Consider the following 6,007-nt stretch of genomic DNA (forward strand, 5'->3'; position numbering starts at 1 on the left):
ACTCAACTGAATTATTCACTGTCTTCTTTCCTCCACCCAGGCTGCCGAGTCTCAGGGCTCTGCATACTGACTCCATAAAAAAATAACAGACAACATGTCTGGCCTGTGGTGCTGTCTCAGCAATTCTTTTATTCATCTTCCTACTCTGGCGTTTATGAAATTCATCATTATACAATATCAAAGTGATCTTAATAAAACACAAACTTATCCAGGTTATCCAACTCCTGCTTAAAACCCTTTCATGGTTTCCAACTGCTCTTCATACAGACTTCCAACTCTTCAATATAACCTATAAAACCCTAAATGCTTTGGCCTACCTACTGCTCCAGCCTCAATGCACCCCATTCGCCTCCCTGCTAACTGAGCTCTAGCTTCCTAGGACGTGACCCTCCACCCCCACTGCCACACCTTTGCAAACACTGTTTCTTCTGCCTTGAGCGGTCTCCCCTCCCTTCTTGGCCAAGTTAAAACCTGCTCAGCCTTAAACCAACCACCCTCTATCCCCTCCCGAATCTAAAAGCAGGTTACTTAGATATATACTCTCATCGAATCATATTCCTCCCTCTTAAATCACCCTCTCCATCTCTCCTACTAGTGTTACTTCCCTGGTAGCTCAGACGGTAAAGTGTCTTGTTTACAATGAGGGAGACCTGGGTTCGATCCCTGGGTCGGTAAGATCCTCTGGAGAAGGAAATGGCAACCCGTTCTAGTACTCCTGCCTGGGAAATCCCATGGACAGAGAAGCGTGGTGGACTATAGTCCATGGGGTCGCAAAGAGTCAGACACGACTGAGCGACTTCACTTTCTACCTCTCCTACTAGATTATAAACTCCCTGAGAGTACGGAAAGTATCTTCTGCTCTCTATATGAACCTCCAGTACCCAGCACAGTATGAGGCCCAGCACAGTAGTAGAGACTTAGTAAGTACTTGTTAAATAAATGCATTTGTTAAATGCTACCTCTGACACTTCTCACACTGCTTTCTCCAAGTTGTACCAATCTCCCCACGCTTGCACCCCTGCCCTTTCTAGTAGGCGCTGGCTCCAGCCAAAAACTAAGTGGTCACTGTCATAATTGGTTCACCTGTTGGGTAAGGGCCCACAGTGAGCAGCCCTGAGAAGATTGCTCTAATACACTGGCTTTCATTTATTCTATAGATATTTACTGGGCCTCTCCTATGTTCCAGACACTGTTCTAAATGCTGGGAACACAGCAGTTAAGAGGGACAGATATTTTAGCAACCAGATATCCATCTTGGCGGAGAAGGCAACGGCACCCCACTCCAGTACTCCTGCCTGGAAAATCCCATGGACAGAGGAGCCTGGAAGGCTGAGGTCCATGGGGTCGCTGAGGGTCAGACACGACTGAGAGACTTCACTTTCACTTTTCACTTTCATGCACTGGAGAAGGAAATGGCAACCCACTCCAGTGTTCTTGCCTGGAGAATCCCAGGGATGGGGGAGCCTGGTGGGCTGCCGTCTATGGGGTCGCACAGGGTCGGACACGACTGAAGCGACTCAGGAGCAGCAGCATCCATCTTGGCTGCTATGGACTGAACTGTGTCCTCCCAAAATTTGTTATGTTGAAGCCCCATCTCCACAAGAGTCTTTAAGGAGGTAAATTAAGCTTAAGGCTAAACAAAGTGATAAGGTGAAGCCCTGATCTGACAGAACTGGTGTCCTTAAAAGAAGGTGAAGAGATACCAAAGCTCTCTCCCCATATGAGTACATGGGGAGAAGGCAGCTGTCTGGAAGTATAGGTTTCACCAGAATCAGACCATCCTGGCACCCAAATTTGAGACTTATAGCATCCAGAAATATAAGAAAATAAATTTACATAGTTTAAGTCAACCCATCTATGGCATGTTTTTTTGTGGGTGGCACAAAAGAATCTGACTGCCAATCCAGGAGACATAAGAGACAAGGGTTTGATCTCTGGGTGGGGAAGATCCCCTGGAGGAGGGCATGACAACCCACTCCAGTAGTCTTGCCTGGAGAATCCCCACAGACAGAGGAGTCTGGCAGGTTACGGTTCATAGGGTTGCAGAGTCAGACACAACTGAAGAGACTTAGCGTGTATGCACACGCACACATGCACAAGCTAACTAATACACTAGTATAATAAAGCCTGTATTCTTGTGCTGAAGTTATGTCCAATCTTACAGACCATTTAAAAATTTAAGAAGAAGAAAAGGCACCTTATGTAACAGGAAGTAGCTAAGAAATCACAAAGAAGGAACAGATACTGCCAAATAAGGCTTCATTCATGCTCATGCCCTTGTAAACAGAAGAAACCTCTCAACTGGAGGTATCCTAAGATCTGGCCCATCTTCCTCTCGCTGAAAGACAAATACTAAAATAAGCACATTTATCATATAGGCTTCCATCCTATAGCTGTACTTTTTACACAAATGATCTATGGCAAGAAAACGTGGTGCCACATGGCAAAATCCAACTTAAAAAAAAAACAAACAGAAAACGTTACTATAGTTTAAAAAACTATTTAATTTATATGACTCACAATTAAGAATCATCTGTAATTCTTCTCATATGATGTATATATTTATATTACTATCCACAAATCTGACTATAATAATTCATACAGAATCAAAATTCATACAGAATTTGAGAGTTGAGTCTAGCAAACCCTGCTTAATTCACATAGGTGTACAGAGAGGACCAGATGTTTTCATTCTTTCCCAACACCTCCCTACTCCCATCCTAGATTACTGAGCAGAGAAGGGATCAACTACACGTGCAGGCACCCCCTCTCCCCCTGCTTATTCAAACATGTTAAGAATTTCAAGACCATGACAGAAGAGCACCATACCAAGTGCCAGGCCTTCTAAAGATGGGCCCTGACAATGTCTGCATAGGTCACATACTGTGAAACTGGCCCTGAATACATAGGTTCATCTATACCCTCTTAAAAAACATAGTTGACCCTTGAACAACTAGGTGGTTAGGTCACTAACCCTCCAGCACAGTCCATATATAACTTATAGCTGGTCCTCTGTACATGTCCTTTCTCTGTATCTGTGGTTCCACAACCTCGAATTCAACCAACTGTGGACCCTGTAGCACTGTGGTATTTACCATTGGAAGAAACCCACATATAAGTGGACCTATGTTTGGAGAAGACTCTTTAGAGTCCCTTGGACTGCAAGGAGATCCAACCAGTCCATTTTGAAGGAGATCAGCCCTGGGATTTCTTTGGAAAGAATGATGCTAAAGCTGAAACTCCAGTACTTTGGCCACCTTATGCTTAGAGTTGACTCACTGGAAAAGACTCTGATGCTGGGAGGGATTGGGGGCAGGAGGATAAGGGGACGACAAAGGATGAGATGGCTGGATGGCATCACTGACTCAATGGACCTGGGTCTGAGTGAACTCTGGGAGTTGGTGATGGACAGGGAGGCCTGGCGTGCTGCGATTCATGGGGTCGTGGAGAGTCTGATGCGACTGAGCGACTGAACTGAACTGAACTGAACTGATGCAGCTCAAGCCCCTGCTGTTGAAGAGCCAATTGTTTTTCTTTTCAATCCAACATACAATACAGACAGATCCTGGCTCCTGAGCAAAGACCACCAGGAATATGGTGAAGAGCAGAACATCTCCAGCCCCTTAGTAGCTTGACCCTAACAAGTACCTTAAAATGCCAAGACTATAAAATAGAGATAGAACATCTCCTATCTCCATCTCACAGAGTAGTGACAATCAAATTAAACGAGTTCTTTGCATCGAAAACATGTCAATATCAGTATGATTCCCTTAAACAGCCCTGAAAATTAATGCTTTCAAAAGCTAGAGACACCAAGACACTGGGGGCAGAGCTTGCCATAATTACAGCTTACATTTAGATCCTCACCTTCAAGTATAACAAGGACTCACTTCCCAGTAATGGTTTCTGAGCAAAGGAAAGCCATGTTGATGATTCTGTGTTCCTCACCAGATGCTCATCTGTAATAGCATGGTCCAACAGAAGCACAGTGTTAGCCATTTAACTTAAACTTTTCCAATAGTCACATTGAAAAATAAAATCAATCAAATCTAATTTAATATATTTAACGCAACACATCAAAAATATTATCCTCTCACCGTGCAATCTGTGTAACATTTATGAATGAGACATACACTTTTCTTCTGGTACCAAATCTCGGGAATCCAAAGTGTATTTTACACTTCAAGCACATCTCAACCCTGTGTGGCTAGTGGATAGTGAAGACCTATATAATATTAAGTGTACAAGGTATCCAACCCGCTTTACATCTTGTTGTTGTTCCCTTTTTTACTTGTCTCAGCACAAGTAATAACAGCAGCAGTTTCAAGACATTTCTATCACCATCTTCAAGGAGATGTTCTGTATAACCCCAAATTTCCCTTAAAATATAGCTATAAAAAAGAATGCAAAGGCAGTCACTTTCGAAGTGATTTAGAAAGGCTCGTGGCACCTGTGAGAAGCTTTATCCTCTCACGGAATTTTCACGACTCCGTACAGGCTGCTAACAGCGCCACCCGGGTGACAGGCCCTTGAAGTATTCAATAGAGTACAAGGAGAGCACGGCTGGTAAGCAGAGCCGGGTAAGGCAGGAATCTGCTGGGGGCTCCCAAGCTCCAGACACTGGTTGAGCCTCTCGTCCACGGGGAGGACGCGGTTCCGCATAAACTCGGCGCCGCGGAGGCTGCAGCGCGGACCCAGCTCCGGGAAGAGGAACCCGCGCGCCACGGGCCGCTTGCAGCTCCGAGGCCGGGCCCGCCGCGCTTCTCCTGCAGCGCGGAACGCGACTCCCCGCGTCTCGGCTCGAAGGAGCACCCCCGCCCCGAGTCCGCACTCGCCTGGGCTTTTCAACTGGGCTTTCCCGAGCGACTCGAGATCATCCCAGCGCCCTCGAGCCCTTGACTAAAGCCTCCCGGAGCCGAGAGCGGGGCCTGGGCCGCACTCACCGACCTGGGAGGCAATGCGCCCGTCGTACTGCCGCTTCCGGCCTAGTCACCGCCCCTCCCGCCGGGGGAGTCCACACACGGGCAAGATGGCGGCCGCGGCGGCGCGGCCAGTAACCTGGCCACCCAGCCTGAGTCCACTTCCCGACCACCCAGCCTCGTGGACTCACGGACGCACCTCGGCCTCGGAAGGGGAGTTCCCAACGGCGAGCCCCGCCCCCGGCGATCGCGGGAGTCGCCCCGCCCCGGGGCGTGGTCACTGCTCCGGAGCTCCGGTTGATCCGCAGGCCCCGCCTGCTTCCTGAGCGCTGCGGTCCACCTCCGCAGGCCTCGCCCACTGAGCGCGCGGGCTGGATCCCGGACACTTGGATCCAGACCGCTTCGCCAAGTTGTTTCGGATTTCAAGGGCTTTAGATGTTTTAGCTTATTTGCTGCTGCTGCTGCTAAGTCGCTTCAGTCGTGTCCGACTCTCTGCGACCCCATAGACAGCAGCCCACCAGGCTCCCCTGTCCCTGGGATTCTCCAGGCAAGAACACTGGAGTGGGTTGCCATTTCCTTCTCCAATGCATGAAAGTGAAAAGTCAAAGTGAAGTCGCTCAGTCGTGTCCGACTCTTCGCGACCCCATGGACCGTAGCCTACTAGTCTCTTCCGTCCATGGGATTTTCCAGGCAAGAGCCCTGGAGTGGGTTGCCGTTTCCTTCTCCTTAGCTTATTTAATCAGTCTAAATTTCCATTAATTTATTTGCGGGCCATCGATGTAGCAGAAAATCCAGGGTACTTGCTTCACAATTTATTCACTCATTTACTCCACAAAGACGTCCCGAGTGCCTACTGTGTACTTGCTGTAATGCTGGGGACACTGGACTGAACAATAAAGACGTGTGTTGGTGTGTGTCAGCAATGTTTCCTTGAGGACTGCTGGGCTGAGACAAGAAGGACGAGGAGATGCTAGGAAGGGGAACAGGGCAGAGGGGTTGGAAGAGAAGAGCCTTCTAGAGCAGAGGAAGAGAAAGTGCAGGGTCAGGAGGGCACATAGCAGTGGGGAAACACTGGGAAGTGGGGACAG

At 48.1% G+C, this 6,007-nt stretch overlaps 1 protein-coding gene across 5 annotated transcripts in view; it reads right to left on the reverse strand.

The window, feature by feature from the left end:
- The window catches only part of MIOS (missing oocyte, meiosis regulator, homolog (Drosophila)), a 36,939-nt gene extending 31,775 nt beyond the window's left edge, over nucleotides 1-5,164 (reverse strand). Inside the window, exons 1-2 of one of the 5 annotated variants that reach the window (XM_010839726.1) lie at nucleotides 5,119-5,164; nucleotides 3,868-3,959 (exon numbers count right to left, since the gene is read on the reverse strand). The gene's annotated coding sequence lies outside the window, so the exon portion shown is untranslated. The other 4 variants (XM_010839724.1, XM_010839728.1, XM_010839725.1 and 1 more) reach the window with 4 other exon arrangements.
- Between the last annotated feature and the right edge of the window lie 843 nt (nucleotides 5,165-6,007).

The sequence above is a fragment of the Bison bison genome, unplaced genomic scaffold (assembly GCF_000754665.1).
Source record: "Bison bison bison isolate TAMUID 2011002044 unplaced genomic scaffold, Bison_UMD1.0 scf7180017864134, whole genome shotgun sequence".
In the NCBI taxonomy this organism is placed as follows: Eukaryota; Metazoa; Chordata; class Mammalia; order Artiodactyla; family Bovidae; genus Bison; species Bison bison.